Source organism: Pelophylax lessonae (assembly GCF_965119305.1).
Source record: "Pelophylax lessonae genome assembly, chromosome: 4".
Lineage (NCBI taxonomy): Eukaryota > Metazoa > Chordata > Amphibia > Anura > Ranidae > Pelophylax > Pelophylax lessonae.
This window is the reverse complement of record NC_138771.1, coordinates 500526703-500541054: the sequence shown is the minus strand read 5'-3', so window position 1 is coordinate 500541054 and position 14352 is coordinate 500526703.

The following is a 14352-nucleotide window of genomic DNA, read 5'->3' as shown; positions in this document are numbered from 1 at the left end:
ACGCAGACCCAGTAGGGTGACTCGCGTCCACGGCGGCCAAATCAACCTCAGAATCTGAGGAGAGAGAGGATGCAGGGGAAGGCGGAGGACCCTTTTTGCTCATCCTATTTTGGAGGTCATTATTTACTTTGGACACCAGTGACTTTAGGACCGCCGTTATAGCAGACAAGGCAGACTGGGACCCCGCAGCCTCTGAGAGGGGGTCAGGTGGTGACACGTGCTCCAAGGACTCGATGGCTTAACCCGGCAACCACCAGCAAGAAGTGTAAAAATTGCTGTTAAAAGTTCCCCCCACCGCTGCACCAGCGGCACTACAAGTCCCAGTGCACCAATTACGCTATAGCAGAAAGAGGGAGCCGTTTAGCACCCACAGGGACGCACCACCCCCTCCTCAGATGCAGAGCCAGAGAGCCAGGCTGCACATCGAGGGGCGATCAAAGAGAAAGAGGAAGTTCAGAAACTGCCACTAGAGGACCACCGCCGATTCACCACTCCGCTTCAAAAACTTGGCGCCCAAGATGGGGGGAGATAGATGTAGGTGAATGGGGGATGGTCCGCAGAGGGACCCTGATAGTGAGGGGGAGCGACATGAGGGAAGGATGGAAACTCAGCGATCCGACCAACCCAGGGAGGGGCCCACGTCCACCCCAAAAAAACACCAGAAGGGAGGGGGGACACTAATCACCACACCTTGGAACTGGGCGGGCACTGCTCCAGGCAGACCACCGCACCACCTTGGATTGGGGATGCTGCAGGCCAGAAGCACGCTTCGACCCAGGTTGTCGGGAGGCGTTTAACTCGCCGGCCAGCCCCCGTCCAGCGGGACTAAGGTCGGGTCGCACTCGCTGGCCAGACTGGGAAGACAGGAAGGATCTAGGATATCCAGTCCATCACCCAGTCCAGCAGTTTTTTGCAGTTCTCACAGGAACCAAATTGATTGTAGTTCTCACAGGAACAGAAAATAATAAAAGAAGAAAAAGTTCAGTTTAAAAAGGAAGAAAATGCTAGGACCAGAGATCCCAGCAAGGAACTTAGGTCCTTACTTTTGACTAGGCATAAAAAAACTGAAGACCTATAGCAGAAAGTGGGAGTATACCCCATGGGATTACCCTATAGGCGTAGTCAAACTTTTTTCCGCTTAGTGTCCTACTCCTGTAGGGGGCAGCATAAACCAAGGGTCAAGAAGATCTGGAGCTGTGTCCGTCAATGAACAAAAAATAAATCACATTCTCTGGGTGAGCCAAATTTGGATACATCACTACCTGCAAGTCAGGGTGCACTGGATGGACTTAGGATGTTTCGGTGGCCGCCAGGACCAGTGACTTTAAGTGGAAGAGGATTCTGACAGTGGTAACTTCAGTTTAGTGCAAACCATGTCGCCAGGAAGCCCACTGTGGTCATCTGTGACAGCCCCAGGACTCCTCCTGGTAGGCCTAGTTTACAAAGGATTTCCAATCCTCGACAGCTTCCTCTTTCTCATCTTGAGGATGTTCCTCCAATGCCTCATTCTCTCAAAAAGGGGAAGGAGAGCATCTAAAACCAGTCAGAGCTTCCGAGAACTAATCTTGCAACCCAGAAAGGGCTGCAGGAAATTCCTCCCTTGAGGTCCGGTTCACACTGATGCGATGCGGGAAGGCTGGGAACTCGCAGCCTGTTCCCGCATCGCACACGCACCCCCGGCAGTTCACACTGCCATATGCGATATGCTGGGGGTGTCAATGTAATCTTAACGACACCCCCAGTTTGATCGCATATCGCAGTGCGATCGTGCAGCTCGCACAGGATCGGATCGCACAAGTGTGAACTGCTGTGCGATCCGATCCTGATGCGGCTAGAAAAAAGGCTCCCTGTGCGTGTTTGGTGCGGCTGCGGTGCGAATTTAGCCATACAAACTGTATGGCTAAACTCGCACCGCACAGCCGATCGCATGTAATGTCGGAGCAGTGCGATCCGACATTACATGCGAACCCCGCACACGCACAAGTGTGAACCGGGGCTGACTCAAAGGAACTGGAAGGTTATGTCCCTGAGATGGTGGAAATACCAGATAAGGCCAGGGATTCAGTGCTAATCGGACTCTTAGGGGAGTCATTACAGGGAAAACTGTGCAGGGGGTCCTCCCTACCTAATAAATGGATTAAGGAGCCCACAGTGTTGTCCTTCCCCTACTTCTTTGCCTTGCTGAGTGGTAGGACCTTGATACCCAATTGAGAGTAGCCACCCAGCTGAAGGGAGCTTAAACACAAGCCAGAACACCTAATTGGTAGTCCCCCCAGGAAACAAGTTTCCCAAAAACTTGCTGTGACCTGGCACCGATGGTACCCACACAGAATCATGAAATTGCTCTGATCTGCCAGTTCTGAGCACTGCTTCTGTGGTGTACTGCTTCATGTTGCAGGGCCTGCAGGCCCAATCTTCACTTATCACAGCCAGCTCGCACCACGGGTCCTTCAAAGAGATCATTGCTTGCATTATCCGGGGCTGACCAGCAGCAGTACAGGTCATCCCTGCTTAGTCTTGCAGGGTTCAGATACTGGTTATCTTGGTCTGTTGGCCACAGTGACCAAATCGGATGAAACCCTACTCTCCTCCAGCAGGGATGTTCAGAAAAGGGTAGAAGAAAGACTAAACTCTCAGAAAAATATCTTCAGAGAGACTCTGTAGGTACATTCATTTTCTAAGGATACATGCTTAAAACTGAGGCTCCATTGGGCTAGGAGGGGTTATGCCTGAGTGGGGAACACCTGCTCGTGTTGGCTTATATCCATCCACCTGAAGGTGGCAGCATAACCCAAGTAGTCATGAATATAAAGTACCCTGTATCTTAGGATGTAAAATTAAGAAAGTACCATATTTTCCGGCGTATAAGACGACCCCCTAATTTTCAAGTTAAAACATAGGTTTTGGGCTATACTCGCCGTATAAGACTACCCCCCTTCCGAAGCAAGGCAACACCATTGAAAAACATCAGATTTCTCATAATATCTCCAAGGTACCCTAAGTATAAGTATTACCAGTAGATGTAATCTCAAGACGCTGGCTGTGCGGGAATCCTGTACCGGTATACCGTATGTACCGTAGCTTCGGCTACATACAGTGTACTGCGCTGAGCCAATCACAGTGAGCGATGTATTCTATTATTGAATGCAAAGCCTGCTCGGATTGACAGAGTCAGAGAGGCGGGCTGATGTTACTCCGCCAATCCGAGCAGGCTTTGCATTCAATAATAGAATACATCGCTCTCCCTGATTGGCTCAGCGCGGTATACTGTATGAAGCTGAAGCTACGGTACATACGGTATACCGGTACAGGATTCCCACACAGCCAGTGTCTTGAGAGATTACATCTACCGGTAATACTTATACTCGGCGTATAAGACGACGAGATATTACACTCGGCGTATAAGACGACCCCACATTTTTGGGGGATTTTTTTGAGGTTCAAAAGTAGTCTTATACGCCAGAAAATACAGTACATATTGATGTCATAAATGTTGTGTCCATGACACTTCCTATGCACTGCACTGATACCTCAAACAATGGTTTTAGCTTTCTCCGCTATCTTCTGTGAACTACAGTACATTCTCGTTATGAAATGGAGATGAGGAGAGGGCAAGTTTATTTTTAGTCTGAATCAGGAGAGCAGTCAAGGTTGACAGCACTGGTCCTATATAAATACAGTAGGGTGTTTACCCTAAGATAGGAAGTGTGTAACTGGCAGGATCACTAGGTGAAAATTAGGTGCACTAGGTGCAGCCTAAGGCTGCATTCACACTTGAGCGTAGCGGTTTTTACCGCGATTTTACCGCGATTTTACCACGATTTTTTCAGGCGTTTTTCATTGACATCTATCAAAAACGCTGGTAATCAGCCCAAAAAGAAGCTCATGTACTTTTTTCAGCTACAGGCGTTTTGCAAAACGCTCAGATGTGAACAGGGGCCATTTAAATGAATGGGGTTTTACTTGTTGGGCGTTTTGGAAGCGTTTCTTTTGAGCGTTTTTGGAGCTGAAAACGCCCAGGTGTGAATGGAGCCTAAAGGAAAATGTTTGGAAAATAAACTACCTCCAAATCTAAGGACCAGTGAGCTGCAACATAATGGGATTTTTGACTTACCGTAAAATCTATTTCTCTGATGTTCATTGACGGACACAGCTTCTCATCTTCTTGACTACGTGGGTTATACTGCCCCTACAGGAGTAGGACACTAAGCACAAAAGAACTTGACTACGCCTATGAGGCAGTCCCACGAGGGTAAACTCCCACTCTCTGCTATAGGCACTCAGTTTTGTTACAAGCAGTGTAAGAAGAAAAAACCCAACTCCATAGAGGGTTGGGTGCTGTGTCCGTCAATGAACATCAGAGAAATGGATTTTACGGTAAGTCAAAAATCCAATTTTCTCTTTCATTCATTGACGAACACAGCTCCTTATCTTCTTGACTACGTGAGACGTTCCAAAGCAGTGTAAAACATGAGGGGTGGGAACAACAAGAAGAAAAAACTTCCTAAGGCTAAACATAGCCAACCAGGTAAAATGGAGCTCAACCATAAAACAACTGGAGCTAACCTGAAAAAAATTAAAAACAGCCACAAAGAGGACCAAGTCCTCTAAACGGCAGCCTGCAAAACTTTGCGGCCAAAGGAAGAATCCGCAGATGCCAACACATCCACCTTATAAAACTTTGTGAACATGTGCACAGATGATCAGGTAGATGCCTTGCAAACCTGCATTACTGACGCCTGATGATGGAAGACCCAGGAGGCACTAAGCGCCCAAGTAGAGTGCGCCTTAACAGGGAAATGAGAAACCTGACCCTCAATGGAATAAGCCTGAATCACTGTCTGTCTGATCCATCTGGAAATGGTCGCAGCTGAAGCAGCCAACACTTTGCGAGGTCCATCCGTGAGGACAAATAGTAAGTCCAACTTCCTAAAAGATCCTGTAGCTGCCAGGTACACCGATTGCCCGAACCACATCTAGGGAATGCAAGGCAATTTCCTTAGGATGCTGAGGCCTGGGACACAGGGAAGGCAACACAATGTCTTTTGTTACTTGTCTTTTAAATCAATAAAAATAATTTTCAAAGAAAAAAGCGTAAATTAATTTAAAGTAAAATATTGAATTTGCAGTAAATACTGCAAAACCTAAATATTTAAAACAGTAAATAAAGCATGCTTTTGAGATAAATACCACATGAGTTATTTTAGGGCAAAAATGTAAGTAGTATTTATCTCTTAGTGAATTGACCCCATAGTCCTGGGACACTCACACTGCTGGACCTCCTGGTGGCTGTGATATGTGCCCAACATCCTGTTCTCCTGATTTGGTTTTAGCTTATCTGCGTTCCAGCGTTTGCCTGCATGAGTGTGCCGCAAGTGGAATAGCACTACAAAAGATGAAAAGTCTCTGCAGTTCGCCACATACAGCCAGATATCTGCCCCAGATTGATGAGAGGGGAGGTACCTACCTATCTTCAGGCATGCTGCTTTTGCACTGGGACCATCAGTAAACCTCTGTGATGTTGCGAGTGCTACAAACTGGGTACTTTTGTACTTTTCTCAGCGGGAAAGGGCTGACTCAGTCATTGGAAAATTGCCAAAGAAACAGAGTCACCTTACTGCAGGCTGCCATTCTGTGCGAAACTTAAGGCTAAAGGCTCCTCTGTGCCTCGTTGGTCCAGCACTTTCACATGGTCGAGTCACTTCATACCCAGAAGAGCTAAGTATTACCTTCAGCTTCTGACAACAAATGTACCAGTAGTTTCCATTAAAGCAGTATTAAACTCAAAAACAAATATTTACTATATTGCATCTTACCCATTCTTTGATCTGATTGCTGCTTTTTTTTTAGCCTTGCTTTCTTCTATTTCTATCTAGTGATCCAGCAAGTAAGTCTGTTGTGTTTTAAAAGCACAAGCTCTCCAGCAGAATGTATCAGGTTACATGAATGAGACAAACCACCTAACACTGGCAGGGGTGATTAAAATAATCAGATTTTATTTATAAATTGCTGTAACTGATTATAAAGTGTGAGCTGGTGTTGAGCTTCAATTTGTTAGCGTATCTAAAACTATTCAACACTCCCCTCCCTCAAGACTGATAATGCTGCAGTCTGTTGTGCTCCTGTGCTCATTCCAACAGAGTTGTGTCTTAATAATACAAGTGTGGTGTGTTACTGGCGAGATCACTAGGTGAAAACTGAGGGAAAAAAGAAAATAAATGCAGCCTCCACATCTAATTATTGGTAAGCCACAAAATAATACATTCTCGGTTTTGGCTTTAAAGCGGAGCTCCATCCAAAAAAGGAAGCTTCGCTTGTTTGCCTCCTGCCCCCCTCAGCTGACACATTTGGCGCCTTTCAGGGGGGGAGCGGGTACCTGGTTTTTACAGGTACCTGCTCCCACTTCTGGCTGATCTCGCTGCAGCGAAGTCAGCAGAAGGTTCGGCCCACCTCCTCCTTCACCTGCCACTGGGCCATTCACAAAGCGCAGCTTCACTGCTGAGTTCCCTTGGTGGAGATGGCCGCGGCAGCACCCAACAACCGATTGAAAAATCTGCTGGGGTGAAGACATCACTGGATTCCTGGACAGGTATTTGTCCTAATATTAAAAGTCAGCAGCTACAGTATTTGTAGCTGTGAAAATAGAAAATTTGGGCAGTTTTGGGACTTTAGATGAGACACCGGCGAGCACTGCTCAGCGTCTCCATCCCTGTATATAACAAAACTGAAGAGAAAAAGGGGATTAACCACTTGCCGACCGCCGCACGACTATTTACTGCGGCGGTCAGCCCCTCACAGACAGAGTGACATAGGTCTACGTCGCTAGCCTGTGAGGGTCTAGGGAGCGAGCGCGCGCCCCCGGAGGCGCGCTCCCGCTCCCGAGTGGTCATGGACCCCCCGCGCGTGTGACTGGCGGACCCGATCGCCGCTGCAGAGGGAGAAAGTCAGGCGGCTAGTGTAAACAAGCCGCCTGTCATTCTCCCCGGTGTATGAATGATGATCATACGGTTCTACTATGTAGAACCGTTGATCACTGTTCATACATCTCAAGCCACAGCCAATCACAGTTAGAATCACGCCCCTAGGGACACACATAACCCCTCCCTCTCAAAAAAAGTTAACCCCTTCACTGCCAGTGTAATTTTACAGTAACAGTGCATATATATAGCACTGAATACTGTAGAAATGTCACTGGTAACCCCAAAAGTGTCAAAAATGTCAGTCAAGGGTCCGATCTGTCCGCCGCAATGTCGCAGTACCGCAAAAAAAAAAATCGCAGATCGCCGCCATTACGCGTAAAAAAAAAAAAACAACAAAAATGACAAAAATCTTTCCCTTTGTTAGTAAATGCGATAACTTTTGCGCAAACCAATCAAAATACGCTTTTTGCAATTTTTTTTACCAAACATATGTAGCATAAAACAAATTGGCCGAAAATGTTAAAAAATTTTGATTTTTACATTTTTTTTGGGGAATTTCATATAAAAAAAAATGTGAAAAATATTATTTTTGCAAAATTGTTGCTCTTTTTTTGTTTATAGCGCATGATCAAAAAAAAAAAATCGCACAGGTGATCAAATACCACCAAAAGAAAGCTCTGTTTGTGGGAAAAAAAGGACGTCAAATTCGTTTGGGTACAGCGTTGCACGACCGCGCAATTGTCCGTTAAAGTCACGCAGTGCCGAAATCGCAAAATACCCCCTGGTCAGGAAGGGGGTCAAATCTTCCGGGGCTTAAGTGGTTAAAGAAGGTGTGTGTGTGTGTGGAAACCAACCGGCCCTTAGTTTGCTATACTTACCCACCAGTCTGCTGACAAACCAAATAAACCTGTCTAATATAATAGGTTAAAAACAGAGGTTTAGTAAACACACATTTGCAAACGCATGTATAAGCTGCAGGCCACTCCACGGCACCCTGTGTATCCTGCAGTCCTAACACTTCTCACACACACACACACACACCTTCTTTAATCCCCTTTTTCTCTTCAGTTTTACAGTATTTGTAGATGTTGACCTAATTTTTTCTAAAGGAGCCTGCAGCTCCGCTTTATTATTATTTTGAGGTTTCTATTCACAAAAGACAAACGCTGGTCTTCGAGCTCCAATGCGATACGTTTATTGCCAAAATACAAAGTACATAATATAAAAATTCGATTTAAATGTAGTACAATGAAAACAACAGCTCCATGAATAAAGTGCTCGGGACAGAGACACGGGTTTACAAAACATCTTCCCTTTTTAGAACATTTGAGCACCTTAAGATAAAGCAGATTTAGGTTTAAAAATCTAGACCATGCTTAAAAGGTACTTCAGTTACATGTGTAGTGCTGTGGCCTGAATAACCCTCTAAGCAGTCTGGGACATTCCAGCATCAAGATCTCTCTGCTGTAGTTCTCAGCTTGGCTTAGCCCCACACTAGTCTCACACCTCCTGCTGCATTCTCTATACATAGCATAATAGAGCAGGGAGTGTGAGGCCCTGTGATTTGACTGGTGGGTGAGTGGGGCTGGGAACAACAGCAGAGAGATTCTTCCATTAGAGCCCCCAAGATAATGCAACACTGATACAGCTAAATATCCTATCTGGACTGACCCTTTTATAATTGCAGAAACATATAGAAACACAAATTAATGTAACTTTCTGTTTGGGATAAACCAGGGGTGTCCAACCTTCGGCCCAGGATGGATATGAATGCGGCCCAACACCAAATCACCTACTTAAAAATTTCGATTTTTTAAATTTTATTTTAGTAAAAATGTGTTTACACATGAGGCCGCAGAATTGACAGGGTCTCTTTACCGGACTTTTGTAAGTTTTATCTTCCCAAAGAAAAATCTCCCATTCTTCACAATCACGCCTTATTCTTGTCATCAGTTCTTGGCCACATCTATATTTGTGAGCAGCTATTTTAAAGGATGAAGCACACGAAGGGCAAATTGGATATTGATGTGTTAGTTTATCAAAAACAGTATAAAATATTGCACTAGTTTTATGTTGCCCTCTTCTACTTGAGTAATAAAAAATATTATAAAAAAATGAAGTTTTATTACTCAGATAGGTACATTATCTGTATCAGTGATTGTTAAATTGTGATCTAATAAAAACATATAGATACTCGGGCTATGTATGTGTGATTCCAAAATATCTGCAGCTGCTATCCACCCAATGCTATTACACCTCAAAAAATACAATTATGATAATACAGCGCTTGCTAATAAAACAGATAAACATAATGTGTGCAAAGGAAGGTATATATAAAAAACATATACAAAGTCTTTCAAAAGTTCACATATTAAGTGCTCAAGTGCTCCAAACTCCATTATTAAGGTACTGAAGTGCTTCATGTGAACATGCTGTGAAGTGTGCCACACTCCCCTCCCGTATCCCCACTCACCAGAGAGAATGGACCCACAGCTTTTCAGCCTGGGGGTCAACCAAACTTGTAACTGGTGTTGTGGAAATCAGGCCTCCTGGCGCCTAGATTGGGTCTCACCAATACTCTTGGCGTGGAACGCACACCGAATAGCGGTGAACCCGGAAGAGCCTCATTAGAAGAAGACAAAGCAGAGCGCCTCTAAGTGTAGTATGTTTAATAGTCCACAGTAACAAATACAAGAAACTTGCTCACATGAGAACAATAATAAAGAAAGCTCATCTGGATGGGGAGTCCGTGTCCTGGTGTATATCTCCATGCTAGTAGTGCAGGGGAGGAGGTGTAGTAAGCCGTGGCTCCGTCAGGCTATATGAACGGCGGCTTCCAGCCTGACGGAGCCATGGCTTACTACACCTCCTCCCCTGCACTACTAGCGTGGAGATATACACCAGGACACGGACTCCCCATTTGGAATGCCACCATCCAGATGAGCTTTCTTTATTATTGTTCTCATGTGAGCAAGTTTCTTGTATTTATTACTGTGGACTATTAAACATACTACACTTAGAGGCGCTCTGCTTTGTCTTCTACTTTTGCATTAAAGAGTCAACTTCTCTCTGCTGCGGAGCCAGCCCTTGGTGTCCTCCACTGTTTTCCATTTCGCCCCTTTCATTGCATTATTAGTGACTATACATGGACTTCTATTCGTTTGGTGACATCTATTAGGTATGTGTTATGCGCCAACATTTTACCTGGAAGAGCCTCATGATTGTCTATGCCCGTTTTTATCTACAATTTTGTAAGTTGCTTTGTATTTTGCGCAAATAAACATTAATTTTACAGTACTTCACTATGAGCACTATTTTGTTAAATTGAGCCTGGAGGATATTAAAAGGCCGCCCCAAGAGTATTACTAGTGAGACCCGGTCTAAAAGCCAGGAGGCCTGATGTCCACAATACCAGATACAAGTTTGATTGACCCCCAGACTGAAAAGCTATGGGTCCATTCTTTCTGGTGAGTGGGGATACGGGAGGGGAGTGTGGCACACTTCACAGCATGGTTACATAAAGCACTTCAGCACCTTATTAATGGAGTTTGGAGCACTTTATATGAGAACTTTTGAAATACTTTGTATATGTTTTTTATACATACCTTTCTTTGCGCATATTATGCTTATATGTTTTATTAACAAGGGCTATATTATCATAATTGTGTAACTTGTGATCTGCCTGACTTTTTCTTCTCATTGGCTATCCTTATTGGTAGTGTATTTTATGTGTGGCCCAAGACAATTCCTTTTCTTCCAATGTGGCCCAGGTAGGTCAAAAGGTTGGACACCCCTTTACAGAAATAGTTTAGCTACTGTAGGATTAACACAAATCACATCCTTAAGCTAAATCCTTAGGAGCTGTTTCGCAAAGATTTGTAAAGGAATGCACTAATAATTGCAATCAGTGACAGACCGACAGTGCCAATCACAGAAAGTTTCCATTACAGGGGAAAAATCAGATAGATCGAGAGGAGCTCATCAGTTTGCGGTTTCTCATTTCACTGTCCAATCACAGGCTGGGAGAGAAAAAAGACCTATAAAGTTTTCCTGAACTGCAGTAGAGGAGAAAGACAGTCTCTTGCCTGGTCTGGCAGAGCTGTGTAATTTCAAGTTTAGATGGATATGCAAATCCTTTGGCAGGTCAGACAGCTCCCATATATGTATTCAGCTGTATATTTAGTAGTTTGGTACTACATCTATTTTTGTAGGGAATGTAATGTTAGTGAATGATTATATTAGCGCTTTCACATTAATCAAGTGACTAGTGTTTTACATTTACTGATCCATTTTAAATATATATAAAATGAACTACTTATTCTTAAAAACACAGATCAAAGCAAAATGTGAATAAGGCAGCAAATATATAGTACCGCAGGTAAGACAGACGCAGCACTTGAATATATAGCCAGCTAGCAGCCTAATATGGAGATGTTCATACATAGTACCGTGCTAGCAGCAGCAGAGAGGCTCTCTCATATATACAGTGCCATACAAGCACCATCTGAGGGGCTCTTACATATATATATACAGCACTGTACAAGCTTTGGCAGAGAGATTTTTTACATACAACGCTGTATAAAAATCGTAATAGAGGCCCCCTCATATGCAGAGCTTTAAAAGTACCAGCCGAGAGGTTCTCCCATATACTCTACAGTACCGTACAAGCACAGGCAAACAGGCTTCCTCATATGTAGCACTGTACTAATATCAGCAGAGAGTCGCTCTCATATAAAACTCTGAACATGCAGCGGCAGAGAGGTTATCCTATATACAGCATTGTACAATTACTGGGAGAGAGGCTCTCTCATACAGCGCTGTACAAGTACCAGCCGAGAGGCTCTCATATACACTGCTGTACAAGCATCAGCAGACAGTCCCTCTCGTTTTCAACTCTGTACAAGTACCAGCCGAGAGGCTCCCATATACACTGCTGTACAAGTACCGGCAGAGAGTCTCTCATATATACTGCTGTACAAGCATCAGCAGACAGTCTGTCTCGTTTTTAATGCTGTACAAGCACCGGCAAAAAGGCTCTCATGTATACTGCTGTACAGGTATCGGCAGAGTCTCTCTCATATACAGCGCTGTACAGGTATCGGCAGAGTCTCTCTCATATACAGCGCTGTACAAGTACCAGCAGAGAGGCTCTCTCATATACAGCGCTGTACAAGTACCAGCAGAGAGGCTCTCTCATATACAGCGCTGTACAAGTACCAGCAGAGAGGCTCTCTCATATACAGCGCTGTACAAGTACCAGCAGAGAGGCTCTCTCATATACAGCGCTGTACAAGTACCGGCAGAGAGGCTCTCTCATATACAGCGCTGTACAAGTACCGGCAGAGAGGCTCTCTCATATACAGCGCTGTAAAAGTACCAGCTGAGAGGCTCTCATATACACTGCTGTACAAGCATCAGCAGACAGTCTCTCTCCTTTTCAACTCTGTACAAGAACCGGCAGAGAGTCTCTCTCATTTTCAAGGCTGTACAAGTATCGGCAGAGTCTCTACAGCGCTGTACAAGTCCTGTCAAAGAGACTTTCTCATATACAGCACTGTAAAAGCACTAGCAGAGCGACTCTCTCATATACAGTGCTGTACAAGCATCAGCATAGCGACTCTCTCATATACAGCGCTGTACAAGCATCAGCAGAGAGGCTCTATGATATACAGTGCTGTACAAGTACCAGCAGAGAGGCTCTCTCATATACAGCGCTGTACAAGTACCAGCAGAGAGGCTCTCTCATATACAGCGCTGTACAAGTACCGGCAGAGAGGCTCTCTCATATACAGCGCTGTACAAGTACCAGCAGAGAGGCTCTCTCATATACAGTGCTGTACAAGTACCGGCAGAGAGGCTCTCTCATATACAGCACTGTACAAGTACCAGCAGAGAGGCTCTCTCATATACAGTGCTGTACAAGTACCATCAGAGAGGCTCTCTCATATACAGTGCTGTACAAGTACCGGCAGAGAGGCTCTCTCATATACAGCGCTGTACAAGTACCATCAGAGAGGCTCTCTCATATACAGCGCTGTACAAGTACCAGCAGAGAGGCTCTCTCATGTACAGCACTGTACAAGTACCATCAGAGAGGCTCTCTCATATACAGTGCTGTACAAGTACCAGCAGAGAGGCTCTCTCATGTACAGCACTGTACAAGTACCATCAGAGAGGCTCTCTCATATACAGTGCTGTACAGGTATCGGCAGAGAGGCTCTCTCATATACAGTGCTGTACAAGTACCGGCAGAGAGGCTCTCTCATATACAGCGCTGTACAAGTACCAGCAGAGAGGCTCTCTCATATACAGTGCTGTACAAGTACTGGCAGAGAGGCTCTCTCATATACAGCGCTGTACAAGTACCGGCAGAGAGGCTCTCTCATATACAGCGCTGCACAAGCACCGGCAGAGAGGCTCTCTCATATACAGCGCTGTACAAGTACTGGCAGAGAGGCTCTCTCATATACAGCGCTGTACAAGCACCGGCAGAGGCTCTCTCATATACAGCGCTGCACAAGTACTGGCAGAGAGGCTCTCTCATATACAGTGCTGTACAAGCACTGGCAGAATGCTTCTCTCATACGCAGCACTGTACGAGTACTGGCAGAGAGGGTATCTCATGCACAGAACTGTATAAGCATCAACAGAGAGGAACCGTCATACACTGCACTGTACATAACATAGTCGCACAAAGCAGCATCTGAGCGCGAGTTTATCTACACAGCCCCCCCCCCCCCCCCCCCAAACAAAACCAAAATAAAATGCAGCAGCTGGGCACCCCAACACTCTATTCAGACCTGTACAGAAAGCAGAGTTGGACAAAATAATGATATATATTCATATATCAATCAGCAGATGCCAACAAGGGTTTATAAGGATCCAAAAAGGCCAAGCACTGATTCACTACAGTAAAAATCACTCCCTAAATGCTGAATGCTGGCATTTTTAAGACAGTGACTGCCTGGCTCATGAGATTTGTCCAAAATGGACATAAGGCCTATTGCAAAGCAGCAATTTCAATTCTGAGAAGTCAGCCCTATGAAACTGAAATACACAAGGACTTTTATTTTTTTCCAAACCTCTAACACTGGCAAATGCTTTCTGTATTTTACAGATATGTGAGAAGCATTTCTTAAACATCCAAAAGGTGCCAGAAAAGCATTCAGTCTTTCTAGGCACTTCAATTCTTAGTGGTGAAAATTAGCAGAAGGTGTATTTTGTATGAGTCATATTGAGATGGAATAAAGGGGAAAAAAGAGCCTATTCAGTACATCCCTTGAATATCTGCACATCCCTCGTGTCCCCAAAACTCTGGGGTACAGAAAAATGCCTGTTGAATTCTCAGAAATCCAGTGAGCTCCCAGTTTCTGTTTGGGCTGATAGCATAATGCTATTGCTACAGTAAAATCCTAAGAAGCAATGTCAGCCC